This window comes from Myxine glutinosa, chromosome 4, assembly GCF_964187855.1.
Source record: "Myxine glutinosa chromosome 4, kmMyxGlut1.1, whole genome shotgun sequence".
Classification (NCBI taxonomy): domain Eukaryota; kingdom Metazoa; phylum Chordata; class Myxini; order Myxiniformes; family Myxinidae; genus Myxine; species Myxine glutinosa.
Window position 1 is genome coordinate 186,654,374 of NC_136264.1, and position 14,825 is coordinate 186,669,198.

The 14,825-nt window shown below is 43.1% G+C and overlaps 1 protein-coding gene across 1 annotated transcript in view; it reads left to right on the top strand.

The window, feature by feature from the left end:
* Positions 1–1,347: 1,347 nt before the first annotated feature.
* The window catches only part of LOC137425574 (forkhead box protein P4-like), a 224,255-nt gene continuing 210,777 nt past the window's right edge, over positions 1,348–14,825 (top strand). The window contains exon 1 of the mRNA XM_068114138.2: positions 1,348–1,384. The gene's annotated coding sequence lies outside the window, so the exon portion shown is untranslated. The remainder of the gene's footprint in view (positions 1,385–14,825) is intronic.

Sequence of the window (14,825 nt, forward strand, 5' to 3'; positions counted from 1 at the left end):
GAGAACATCTCAAGACCTCGAAGCCATCATGAGGCGTCCTTCACCCGCCATCGTGTCCTGCACCCACAACACACCCAATATATGACACGTATGTCACATTCACACACCGTTATCATGAGGCAGTCAATGACGGGCGGTCATGTCCCTTTTGTGTGTGACCCGAGAGGGTCCATCCAGTGAAGATCTGCTGTTGCATCGGCACCATTCTTTCTCTTTCCATCGACATTAATTCAGATTGTCCTCCATTGTTGTTGCATCGCACCATTGTGCACACCCAGCTGCACCATCCCACAATATGACATGAGCAGACAGGTGCAGGAAACACACAGACACCACGACTACTCCCATTGTGGTGTGTGTTGTGCTCTGCTGCAGAGGGTCGGTGCTTCCGAAACAGTTTCTTGGCAAGGGGTCACACTAGGTGGTTTGCCATTGCCTTCCTAGCCGTGGTCAGGGCACCTATTTCTAATTCGTTAAGGGTGCCGGTGTGCGGACCATGTCGTTAGGTCATTTTAAAAATCGCATTCGTCACGTGATGAGGCAATGAGTGAACATCCAACTTGTTGACCCCCGTCATGGCCCCCACCCGCTCTTGCTCCCAAACCCGCTCTGCCGACGCTTCGCTCCTGCAGCAGCTGCTGCGCCTTGAAAGAAGGTCGGTCCCACAAAGGGAGCCCGTCGTCCCCGCGTCCAGCTACACCTCGCACCGCTCTTCCGAGAGTCCTAACACCGGCAGCCATTCCCGACAGGATCCAGTCAGGATTCCTGAGGAAAATATTAACGGCGAAAGATTGAGGATCACGTGACGAGACCCGTTTTGGCAAATAAATAAATAATTGGTTGGACAGGTGGAGCTAGTACTACTACTAGTAGTAGTCGTAGGTGTCTGTGGGGTTCGTTCGTAATTTTGCGCCTTTTTTCGCCATTCGAACGGCCCGTCCGCCAATCCTCCTCAGCGCAACCCCGAATGGCTACCTTCCCCCCCCCCCTCCTAACACTGTCCCGCGCACCCCCCACCATTCACCCACGTGCTCGCTCACCCCTCACCGCACGGCCTCTCTTCCCCTCGATTACTTTTAATGACCATGAATGAGCGTGTACCGTGTGTGGGATGGGGGAGGGACGCACTCGCGGCACGGGGGCAACACGAATGAGGGGAGGGGGCTGGAGAAGGCATCGCGATGGGGGCAAAGATGCGATGGAAAAAAAGTAAAGGAAAAGCAGGAATGCTCCCCCCCCCCCCCTCTGGTCTGGCCGCCAGCGAAGCAGGGGGAGGGTGCGCGGGGGACGGGACGAGGGCGGGAAGACCATTCGAGGCACTTGTTTTGTAGCCGGGCGGGTGTGCAGAGTGCGCGCTCCGGCCGGGGCTCCAGCTCCACTCCCGGTGAGTCCACACGGAGCTCCCGTGCTCCCCTGTGCCCTCTCCTCCCCCACCTTTTTCTCTCCCTCACCCTTGGCTATCAGTATCATTCTTCCCTCGAGTGTCCGCTCCGCCATCGTGATCCAAGTTCAGCGACTCGGTCTCTCTCTGCACTTTCTGCGCTCTCTCTCTCTCTCTCTCTCTCTCTCTCTCTCTCTCTACAAGTTATCTGCGCTCTCTCTCTCTCTCTTCCATCTCCCTTAATCCTCCAGTATAGTCAATCCCTGTACATTCTTCTCCTCCACTTACCGCATCCCTGCGCCCTCTGAACTCACACGGTAAAACGCGCACTCACGCGTTCGTTCTCCCTTGTCACCTTTACAATGCGTTTCCTTTAATTCCTTTTCAATAACTCTCTTTAGGCGTCACTTTCCCATTCTCGCTCACACGTGCACAATGGACCCCACGGACGCCCGCTCGCCCTCGCCGTCACTCACGCCCTCTCTATTGTCCCAGAGGTGCGGTCTACGGGCCTACGGGTCTTTGGGTCTTTGGGTCTACGGGTCTTTGGGTCTTTGCGTTCCGGGAGCGCTGTTTATAAAAGCCTCCACACCTGCACACCGACAACACTTTCACAAGGGGAGCACGAGTGTTTACGTTGTGTCCATATGCTGTGCTGTTCACGTGATTATGGTAAAGTTTTCCACCATAGGGTGAAAATTCCCTGCAATCCACGGTTTAAAAAAAAAAAAAACATTCCGCCGCAACCGTCTCGACATTCCCAGAGTGCTTCTGTGGCGTTGTTTGTAGCACATTTACCGTGGAGTTTTCAGAATGTGCACACACACACACACAAACATACACGTGTACACACACACACACACACACACACACACACGTGTACACGCACACACAAACAGAAATACACACACACACACACACACACACAAACATAGACGTGTGCACACACACACACAAACACACAAACAAACACAAACCTACACACACACAAACAAACACAAACGTACACACACACAAACAAACACAAACATACACACACACAAACAAACATACATGTACACACAAACAAACATACATGTACACGTACACACATACACACGAACACACACACACACACACACACACACAAACAAACACAAAATACACGTACACACAAACAAACATACACGTACGCACACACACAAACAAAACAAATACACACGCACAAACAACACAGACAAATAACACATCCACATAATATATGCAGAGGCAAACATACACACACACACACAAACATACACACACACACAAACATACACACACACACAAACATACACACACACACACAAACACACACACACACACAAACATACACACACACACACACACACACACACAAACATACACACACAAACATACACACACACACATACAAATATACACACACGCACACACACATACAAATACACACACACACACACATACAAACATACACACACACACACACACACACACACGCAAACAATACATACACATACACACAAACAATATACACATACACACAAACAATATACACACACACACAAACAATACACACACGCACACACACCACACACAAACGATATACACACACACAAACAATACACACACGCACACACCACACACACAAACAATATACACACACACAAAAACAATATACGCACAGACAAACATACACAAACACACACACATTTAACAATGCATTTGTCATTGAGTTTCCGGTGCATTGCTCTTGTTTACGGTGCGTGGTTCTCACCGAGCCACAGGAATCAGACACAACCACACAACCACAAAACCACAAATCCACACAACCACACAACCACAAACCCACACAACCACACAGCCACACAACCACATGGCCGTCAGACGAACACAGTTCGATGTTTGTTTCATTTCATTAATCTTCATTCAAAATGCTTCATTCACCATTGCTCATTCCACGACATCAAAATCAAAGTGAGCATTAAATAACTAAACGGTAAACGCACCGACAAATCGCTAATTCGATGAACACAACACCTGACCTTTTGAGAATACTCCATGCTTTGCCCTGCTTTGCCTTTTTATCAACATGCGATACTGTATATCTATTTCTCGTTCCTCGAACATATCGATCAGGTGTTGGGATTCATACGATGAATGATCAAGTGATGTGCACTGCGTGTCCTCTATCGGTGGATTTAACCCTGGATTATGAGCCAAGGTGTGCTTTCTCTTTCGATATATGGTAAATTCTATAAAGATGTGTGAAAAAGATGACACACACACACACACACACACACACACACACACACACACACACACACACACACACACACACACACACGGCGTGGACCCGCCGTTTGGAGAGCTTCTGTGATTGAACTGTTGAAACCTTGATGATGGATGATGGATGATGTTCTTTTGGCTTTCCTCTTCTGGAGATGTCCACTTTAACTCCATGAATGTTATATGACTTATTCAAAAAATATACTGAAGATTATATGAAAATTCAACTTCTGTTCCTCCTTTCGGACTACCGTGTGTTACTGCTGCTGAAGTAGTTTGTTGGTCAAGGGTGATACGAAGCGGTTTGCCATTGCATTCCCTGCAGTACTCATGGCAGGAATCTGTAATTTGTTCATGGTGTTCATGGTATTCATGGCGATAGCTCGCCTACTCTTCACGAAGGCCACCATCGGGTCTTTAACATCCACCGACTAATGCTGGCAGAAGGGACGCCGGTTTAACGTCCATTGATGAATCGCCCTTCTTGCGAAACACCAGGATGGCAGTTTATAGCTGCGTCAGGATTCCAACCCAGACTATACAGCATAATGCACGTGTGCATACCTCGAGGCCATCCTGTTTTGAAATTTTATTTCTTTTTTGAAAAAAGTTTTGTTTTGAAAGTTTTGAAAAAAAAAGAAGAAGGTTTTGAAAGCCCAAGTTCAACTTATTGAGCCTGAAATGATCAAAATGCTCTTTATTTGCTTGAATTGGCAGGGTTCGGGCTAAGTTTCAGGAGTTCTCCTGGCCCAGTCCATATCCCTAACATCTCACCTGCAAGTGCAGGGACTCCGGTCCCAGTCGTCCAGCGGGTCCACACCTGACCCCGCCACAGAATGGGAGGACGCCCCGGTGACTGCCGAACGTGCACTATAAAAGGCAAAGGTCAGCTCCCGGCCTGTTATGCCCACCGTGCCAATAATAAACAGATAAATAAGAAAACGGTTGACATGTTTTTGGCCTGCGCAGCCCAAAACATCTAGGCATCAGAGGGAGCGCTCTCTTAAAAGACAAAATAAAATAGTTGCAACTCTTTTAAGTATTTCCAAGGCAAGCTTGGCCCGCCCTTGTAGATATAACCTGTACAGAGGACGGTGAGATATTGGACCTGTGCGGATTCAACTCCTTATGGATGAGAATTTAATCTGCAACTTGAATTTCTAAACGAAATGCTCATGGCATCTGTGCAGTTTCCACCTTACTGGAGGAGTGATAACAGATTCGACGTTTCATGGCGTGTTAGTTGCATCGTTGATTATCGCTTGCGACTTTGGATGGCGCGTTATAAGTTTTCCTTTTTCATCCTTGTAATATTTTATGGGAGTTTATGATTAGTTGTTCATAGTTCTACGTTATAGTATGGATGCTGCAGGTCGGGTACATTCATATTCATCGATCACACTCTATTTTTCGCAGAGCAACAGCTTCTACAGGAAGAAAAAATATTATAAACCACAAACACGTATGATTTGCTTTTTAAACAGTCGCTAATGCTGTTTATAACACTAAATGAAGAAATTTGGAGGAATCCGGACATCCATGAAGTAAGGTTTACTTACAGAACTGAGCGAAGATCTATGGTACTCTATACATAACCCACAAATGTTGAGTTCTTAACATGGCCCTAGAGGTACGCCCGCTCGCCTTTAAGCCGTCTATCCTGGGTTCAAATCTCGACCCCGCTATAAACTGCCGCCCTGGTGTTTCACAGGCAGGATGATTCTTCGACGTCCCTCGGATGGACGGTAAACCAGGCGTCCCTTCTGCCAGCATCAGTCGGTGAATGTTTAAGACCCTATGGTGGCCTTTGTGAAGAGTAAGCGAGCAATCGCCACCGCCATGAACAAATCACAAATTCCGGCCTGAACCCTACTCTGCGATGAAGGCAATGGAAAACCACCCAAAATGCTTCGGCAGTACCCACACACTGTCACAGAGTATGGTACATCACAATCAGAAGAGTTTTTGCTCAAAGATGATATTTTGTTCCCTTGAAAACATTTAGCATAAAATCACCAAGAGAGTGAAATCCTGGTTTTCATTCAAACACACTACACAAGATAGTTCGTGTTTTCGGGTGTTAAACCCACCACCGCTTTGTACTACACATTAGTAGATATGAAAGCGTTTATAACAATGCGCCATGACTCCTTGAATTCAGATTAAGTGCAGGTTCAGTGTTGGATTATTATGTTATGTTGGCTGCGGCGCCCAGGCTGTTCCAAGACGTCCCGGAGTGGTTCGATTGGGTTTAGGTTGCGTCTCTCGCGGGCTGAGACACTTTCGATATTCACCTTTGTTATCCTCGTTTCTAACACAGTTTCTAACACAGACACGGCCCTGGCTGCCATCAGTGAGCACGTCAAAGTTTAGGGGCGCTTAGAAGTGCAATGAATCAGTTTTGCTACGATGACATTGATATGCTGCTGTTTGTGGTTTTCGCCAGAAATACATATCCAAAGAATATCGTTCAACCTCGTTGAATACCTTGTTGCTTTTCCGCCTTTTGGACACATTTAATTCGCAAAAATGTAGATGTGTCACTATATTTCGTGGCACGCCGTTTCGAGTGTTTATTGAATGAGAGGGCCTCATCGGTCTCCCATCCAAACCCACAACGACCAAATGACTGTTTTACGAGTTTTTTTCTGTTACGCTAAAGTTTTAGTAACTCTCTTACCAAGACTGCAAAGACATAAGAATGTCCAATGTACTTATGTCATGGTATAGTTGCACATAATGCACTTTGAAGACCTTGTGATTTTCCTCTTCACCTGATCGTCATAGTCCACTCTCACTCTATTGCTCCTTCCTTGTGCGCCTTTTCCGCTTCAGCATCTGCAGAATCCGGTTCCTTTTGGAATTTAAAAAAAAGGTTTCCGAGGGTCAGGGTGTTGGAAACGCCAATTCGCTGGAAACAAACCGCTCTCTCGTCATCCGGCTGGGAATTCACAGTGGGGTTCAGCACTCCTCCCAGTGTCGAGCATGCCCCTCGCATACCCCATGTACCCGCCTTCCCGACCCCGCTCTTCCGCTGGGCCAGCGTGCCAAGAATATTAATTCCAGAAGGGATTGCCTGAGCCACCCGTGACATGACATGAAGAAGACCGCCCGGTCGATGCTTTCACTTGTCTTGGCTCTGAATAATTGCTGCTTCATTAGTACGGATTAAAGTGGGCACGCTGGCTCAGAACAGGGCATCTGCGCACACACACGCACACACGCGCACACCCGCACACACACCTGGTCCTGCCACACCTTACGACATGGCTGGTAGAGGCAACAACGCTTGCACAGGGAATGCATCACTGGCAATTGGAAGAAACCTCTTGATTTATGGCGTGCGAGTGAGTCTGGAAGGCAAGGAAAGGAACAAGGGATTGTTAAAAAAAATTAAACTTCCTTGGTTTCAAGTGTTGTATAAAAATCTGTCTGGACACGTCTCCTCCGTCACGTGGGTTCATCCCTCCTGCCTCACTAATAAAAGCGAGCATGGCTAGTGTGCAGCGTTGTTTAAATGGTTTTAGTGTACCCTCGAGTTATCCTTAGCAGGCATCATTGTGTACTTCATATGTAACACTCATAATCATGACAATGGAATTTTGTGTTATGAACTGACATTTGAGCGAATCGCTGCAAGTGTAGCGCAAAGCCAAAAAAAACAGTGTATTTCCGGTGTGTGTGCATTTCAAAGTTTTTGAACTGAATGAAGTGGTTTTTGTGTATTTCCGGTGTTCATGCATTTTAAACCTGTTGAAGTTAATACAGTGGTTTTGATGTATTTTCGGTGTTTGGGCATTTCAAAGTTGTTGAGGTTAATGAAGTAGCATTCTGTATTTCTGGTGTTCATGGTTTTTAAACCTGTTGAAGTCGAATAAGGTGTTTTGGTGTTTTTTTTTGGTGTTTGTGCATTTTAAACCTATTGAAGTTGATGAAGTAGTATTGCTGTATTTCTGGTGTTCATGGTTTTTAAACCTGTTGAAGTCGAATAAGGTGTTTTGGTTTATTTTTGGTGTTTGTGCATTTTAAACCTATTGAAGTTGATGAAGTAGTATTGCTGTATTTCTGGTGTTCATGGTTTTTAAACCTGTTGAAGTCGAATAAGGTGTTTTGGTTTATTTTTGGTGTTTGTGCATTTTAAACCTGTTGAAGTTGATGAAGTAGTATTGCTATATTTCTGGTGTTCATGATTTTTAAACCTATTGAAGTCAATGAAGGCGTTTTGATTTATTTTTGGTGTTTGTGCATTTTAAACCTGTTGAAGTTGATGAAGTAGTATTGCTGTATTTCTGGTGTTCATGACTTTTAAACATGTTAAAGGTAATGAAGGCATTTGGGTTTATTTTTGGTGTTCGTGCATTTTAAATCTGTTGAAGTTAATGCGGTGTTTTAGTGTTTTTTTTTGGTGTTTGTGCATTTTAAACCTGTTGAAGTTACTGAGGTGTTTTCGGTGTTTTTTGGTGTTTGTGCATTTTGAACCTGTTGAAGTTAATACAGTGGTTTTGATGTATTTTTGGTGTTTGTGCATTTTAAACCTGTTGAAGTTGATGAAGTAGTGTTGCTGTATTTCTGGTGTTCATGATTTTTAAACCTATTGAAGTCAATGAAGGCGTTTTGGTTTAGTTTTGGTGTTTGTGCATTTTAAACCTGTTGAAGTTGATGAAGTAGTGTTGCTGTATTTCTGTTGTTCATGATTTTTAAACCTATTGAAGTCAATGAAGGCGTTTTGGTTTAGTTTTGGTGTTTGTGCATTTTAAACCTGTTGAAGTTGATGAAGTAGTGTTGCTGTATTTCTGGTGTTCATGATTTTTAAACCTATTGAAGTCAATGAAGGCGTTTTGGTTTATTTTTGGTGTTTGTGCATTTTAAACCTGTTGAAGTTGATGAAGTAGTATTGCTGTATTTCTGGTGTTCATGATTTTTAAACATGTTAAAGGTAATGAAGGCATTTTGGTTTATTTTTTGGTGTTCGTGCATTTTAAATCTGTTGAAGTTAATGCGGTGTTTTGGTGGTTTTTTGGTGTTTGTGCATTTTAAACCTGTTGAAGTTACTGAGGTGTTTTCGGTGTTTTTTGGTGTTTGTGCATTTTGAACCTGTTGAAGTTAATACAGTGGTTTTGATGTATTTTTGGTGTTTGTGCATTTTAAACCTGTTGAAGTTGATGAAGTAGTGTTGCTGTATTTCTAGTGTTCATGATTTTTAAACCTATTGAAGTCAATGAAGGCGTTTTGGTTTATTTTTGGTGTTTGTGCATTTTAAACCTGTTGAAGTTGATGAAGTAGTATTGCTGTATTTCTGGTGTTCATTATTTTTAAACATGTTAAAGGTAATGAAAGCATTTTGGTTTATTTTTGGTGTTCGTGCATTTTAAATCAGTTGAAGTTAATGTGGTTTTTTCGGTTGTTTTTTTTGGTGTTTGTGCATTTTAAACCTGTTGAAGTTAATAAGGTGTTTTTGGTGTTTTTTGGGTGTTTGGGCCTTTCAAAGTTGTTGAGGTTAATGAAGTAGTATTTCTGTATTTCTGGTGTTCATGATTTCTAAACCTGTTGAAGTCGATGAAGGCGTTTTGGTTTATTTTTGGTGTTTCTGCATTTTAAACCTGTTGAAGTTGATGAAGTAGTATTGCTGTATTTCTGGTGTTCATGATTTTTAAACCTGTTGAAGTCAATGTAGGCGTTTTGGTTTATTTTTGGTGTTCGTGCATTTTAAATATGTTGAAGTTAATGAGGTGTTTTGGTGGGGTTTTTTGGTGTTTGTGGATTTTAATGTTGTTGAAGTTAATGATGAGTGTTTGATTTATCTGTGTTGTTCATGCATCTTAAATTAGTTGAAGTTAATAAAGTAGTTTTTGTGTATTTCCGTTGCTGATGTGTTTTAAAGTTGTTGAAACTAATGGAGTGGTTTTAGTTTATTTCCGGTGTTCGTGTATTTTAAAGTTGTTGTAAGTTAATGAAGTGGTTTTGATGTATTTCCGGTGTTCATGTGTTTTGAAGTTGTTGAAGTTGAAGTGCTTTTCGTTTATTTCCAGTGTTCGTGCATTTTAAATCTTTTGTAGTTAATGAAGTAGTTTTGGTGTGTTTTCGGTGTTTGTGCATTTTAAATATGCTGAAGTTCATGAAGTAGTTTTGTTTATATGTGGTGTTTGTGCATTTTAAATCAGTTGAAGTTAATAATGTAATATTGTTGTTTTTTATGTTCATACATTTTACATTGGTGAAGTTAATGAAGCAGTTTTGGTTTATTTCTGGTGTTCGTGCATTTTAAATCTGTTGAAGTTGATGAAGTAGTTTTGATGTATTTCTGGTGTTCATGCGTTTTAGAGTTGTTGAAGTTGTTGAAGTTGATGAAGTGCTTTTCGTTTATTTGCAGTGTTCGTGCATTTTAAATCTTTTGTAGTTAATGAAGTAGTTTTGGTGTGTTTTCGGTGTTTGTGCATTTTAAATATGCTGAAGTTCATGAAGTAGTTTTGTTTATATGTGGTGTTTGTGCATTTTAAATCAGTTGAAGTTAATAATGTAATATTGTTGTTTTTTATGTTCATACATTTTACATTGGTGAAGTTAATGAAGCAGTTTTGGTTTATTTCTGGTGTTCGTGCATTTTAAATCTGTTGAAGTTGATGAAGTAGTTTTGGTTTATTTCTTGGTGTTCTTTCATTTTAAAGTTGTTGATGTTAATGAAGTAGTTTTGATGTATTTCCGGTGTTCATGCGTCTTGAAGGTGTTGAAGTTGTTGAAATTGATGAAGTGCTTTTCGTTTATTTCCAGTGTTCGTGCATTTTAAATATTTTGTAGGTAATGAAGTAGTGTTGGTGTGTTTCTGGTGTTTGTGTATTTTAATGTTGTTGAAGTTAATGAGGGGGTTTCATTCATTTGCAATGTTCGTGCATCTTAAATCAGTTGGAGTGAATTTTGTAGCTTTGGTTCATATCTGGTGTTCGTGCATTTCAAACTGTTAAAGTTATTGAACCAGTTTTGATTTATTTCTGGTGTTCATGCATTTAAATCTATTGAAGTTAATGAAGTCATGTTGGTGTATTTGAGGTGTTTGTGCATTTATAATCTGTTGAAGTTAATGCAGTCGTTTGGTTTATTTCTGGAGTGCGTGCATTTTAAAGTTGTTGAAGTTAATGTCACATTTGCATTGGGCTTTTGTCACATTGGGCAGTTAATGTCACATCACATTTGCATCATTGCTGCAGTTGTTGTATTATTGTTGTTCTTTTTGTTCTTTTTTTGGGTTGTGGATTGTGTACATGATTACGCAATCGCTTGAAAAATGCGCTCACTTACAGCACGATGGAGTCTGTGTGATTACATTACATGGTGTCAGAAATGTGTTATATATTCATGCTATTAACCGCCATCCATCTCTCTAAACATGGCATGGCCGAACTATGAACATCCGTCGATCAACTGGGATAGTCTCGATCTCTATCAAGAGTTTCGGCGTTTCAGAAATCACGTCAGTTTTGTCTTGTCTGGGACGCTCGCAGATATAACAAGGCCTCGTCAAGCAGGATGGCTCGGAACGTGGATCGACGAACAAGGTCATCAAATATCCCAAACTCTCGCTTGGGAGGAAGGAGACAAAGAAGACCCGGAGAAAGTGCTCGACAAATTTCAGAGCTATGTGTGCAGCCCAGAACAAACACAAGGGTCGCCAGACACCGACTGAAGCAAAGATGCCAGCGGAGTGGTGAGTCTTTTGACCATTTTATAAAAGATCTGAGGATAATTCTTATAGATTTTGAATACCGAGACACGGACCACATCATCGTCGATTGTATCATTGATGGCAGTCATGATAAGAGAGTCTAGGAAAAACTCCTCGGTAGGGGAGAGGCCAAAGAAATCGGCCTCACTGACCAAAGCCATATAAATCGGCCAACAGCTTGAGCTCTCGCAAAAGCAAATGAGAATAGTTCAGGATGAGGAGACTCTCATCTCAGCTCTCAAATCTGGAAACAAGCAAGGTCAACACCAGAGTGAACATTCTAGGAGCAACCCTATCAAGTGTGCACAAGGTCCCTGCAGCAGATGTGGTCAGTCAGTGCATAGTCAAGCCAAGTGTCCAGCAATTAACTCTGACTGCTCCTACTGTGAAAAGCCTGGTCACTGGCTGGCAGTGTATCGGAAGAGACTTTGCAACCTGAAGTTCCTTGATGTAGAGACTGATCCAGACCATGTGGATCTTCCTCAAGAATAAGTCCAGGAATCTGATGTTCTAAGGATTTATGCTCTTCCTCCAAGCAGAAATATCGCCACTTGTGGCAAGTGGGCACAGACGGTCTCACTGCTGGGTCAGCTGACTCAGTTCTGGATCAACACAGGTGCTAGATGCAACATGCTAACACTTAGCGAATATAAGTCAGTTCAGCACCTTTCAGGCGATCTAGAAATGTCTCAGAAAATTCTGAATACGTACTCGAATCATGTTTTTCATCCTGTAGGTATGGTGACACTCCATCTCTTTCACAAGGGCAATACTACTAAGGCCATTGTTGTGGTTATTGACCTTGATCAGGAGAATGTAATATCAGGTGCTATGTCTGAAGCCCTGGGCCTCATTATTAAACTTGACAAGTTGTCTTATAGTTCATTCTCCAGTCGATGAGCCTCAGAAAGCAGTGGTTTCTGAGTTTTCAGAAGTTGGAAAGACAACTGGGATGCTTCCCAGAACCTTTCGGATCAAGATTGTAGAAGGGTCACAGGGAGTAGTTTACCCTCCTTGCAGACAACCTGCAGCATTAAAGGAAAAGATGGTTGACAAGCTAAAAGAGAAGGTCACTGAAGGTCACATCACAAAGATAGAATGCCCAACCGAGTGGGTGAGTTCCATGGTAGTAGCTCTTCGCAATGGCAAAATCTGCATCTATATCGACCCCAAGGACCTGAACAAGTGCATAAAACGTGAATGCTACCTGATGAGAACTATTCAGGAAGTCTTGGCTCAAATCCCTGGAGCTCAGGTCTTTTCAGTGCTTGATGCCTACAGCGGATTTATGCAAATCTGTCTTGAATTAGTCATCCTCATTCTTGACCACAGTCAATACACCGTGGGGAGATACTACTCATTGCATTTTCCCTATGGTTTGAAGTGCTCTCCTGAGATATTCCAGCGAATTTTGGACCAGATTCTGGAAGGGATTGATTGGGTAACAGCAGTGATGGCTGACATCCTAGTCACTGGTTGTGACATCAGACACCATGATTATGTCTTGAAGCAAGTTATGCAATGGGCTGCAAGTTATAACCTGCAGCTACATTTTAGGAAGTGGCAGATCCGTAAATCTTCGGTCCCTTGTGTAGGCCACCTGCTCACAGCAGGAGTGTGGCTAGATCCACTCAAGACAGAAGCAGTTGAGAAAATGCCACGTCCAACAGACAAACAAGGCGTCAATTCCTTGGGCTTGTACAGAATTTGAGGGAGGTTTATCCCCAACCTAAGTGACATGAGCAAACCTCTCTGCGATCTCTGCAAAATTGATGTGGAGTTCACCTGGCAGTTGGCTCAGGAGTGATCATTCGAAAAACTGAAGCATGCGTGTATTTCTGTTCTGTCCTCCAGTACTATGATGTAAGTCAGCCAGTCAAAATACAAGCTGATGCCAGCCAAAATGCCGTGGATGCCTGTTTACTCCAGAAAGGCAACCCCATAGCGTTTGCATCACACAGCCAAACAGATACCGAGTGTTGCTATGCCATGATGGAGAAGGAAATGCTCCCAATCGTCCATGCAACTGAGGCATTTCACTACTACATATTTGAGAAATTAGCAATAGTATACAACGACCTTAAGCCTATCGAGGAAATCTTCAAGAAACCTCTCCTATCTTCTCCCATGTTTTTACAACTCATGTTGCTCAAGCTTCAGCAGTATGATTTGGAGGTTAAGTATTGCTATGGTTCTGAGCTAGTGCTTCCAGACACATTGTCCTGTGCACCTCTACCAGACACCTGCTTGGAAGCTGGTAAGGACCGAGAGTCTGTCAACATGTTCCAGTTCCTCGCAATCACGAGTGAGAAATACATCAAATTCCAAGAAGCTACTTTGGGAGAATTGAGCCTTCACTGCAATGTAATTTGTAGTGGATGGCCTGATTTCCGAAAGGAATTCCAGGACCGATCCATCCTTTGATTCCAAAGTGCAGTTGGCAATCTCAGACGGTATTGTCTACAAAGGCATGTACCCTGTTATCCCACCAAGTATCAGGCACAAAATGCTTAAGTTGGTTCATGAATCACACTTGGGAGTGGCCATGTGCAAACAGCGTGCTTGTGAAGTCATGTACTGGCCCTCAAAGAACTCTGACATTTATAAAATGGTCCAGAATTGTTGCAATTCTGTGAAGTGTCAAAGAGCTCAACAACGGGAGCTTCTCTTGACAACTTATACACTTGAGCTTCCATTTATCGAAGTTGGGAGTGACATTTTCGATTTTGAAGCAAAGTAGTAGTTGCTCACAGTTGATGATTACTCGAAGTTCATGGAGATAGACTGCCTCAAGGACGTTACGGCTCGTCTGTGATCGAAGCTCTCAAGCAGCAGTTTTGTCATCATGGAATTCCAGAGAAGCTGTGAAGTGATTCTGGAAGTCGGTACATGTCAGAGGAATTTTCTCAGTTTTGCAAAGAATATGGCATCGCATATGATATTGTGGCCGCCACATTCCAGAGTGCCAATGGACAGAAAGAGGCAGAGATAGTGATCCAGGCAGTTACAAAGCCCTGGAAGAAATCAATTGATGAGCAATTAGACCTGCTAGACTATCATACCACTCCACTTGAAGGAATAAACTTGTCCACAGCTCAACTACTAATGGGGAGACACCCCAGAAACACACTGCCCTACAACCGTGCCCTTCTCAAGCCTGCTCAGTATGACCATCACATCGTGAAATCTTGCTTAGATGCACAGAAGGAGAAACAAAAGCACTATCACGAGAAGCCATCTATTTCAGGTCTGCCATCACTTCAGCCAGGAGACAGTGTTCGGATGTTACCAAGCCCAGATACCAGGCATTGGATCCCAGGTGTAGTTGAGACACATCACAACAGCCCTATTTGTATGTGGTGGGCACCGCAAACAATGTGTATTGGTGTAACAGGCGCCATCTCTGTAGAGTACCCCCATCAGCCAACAATGACCCCATGG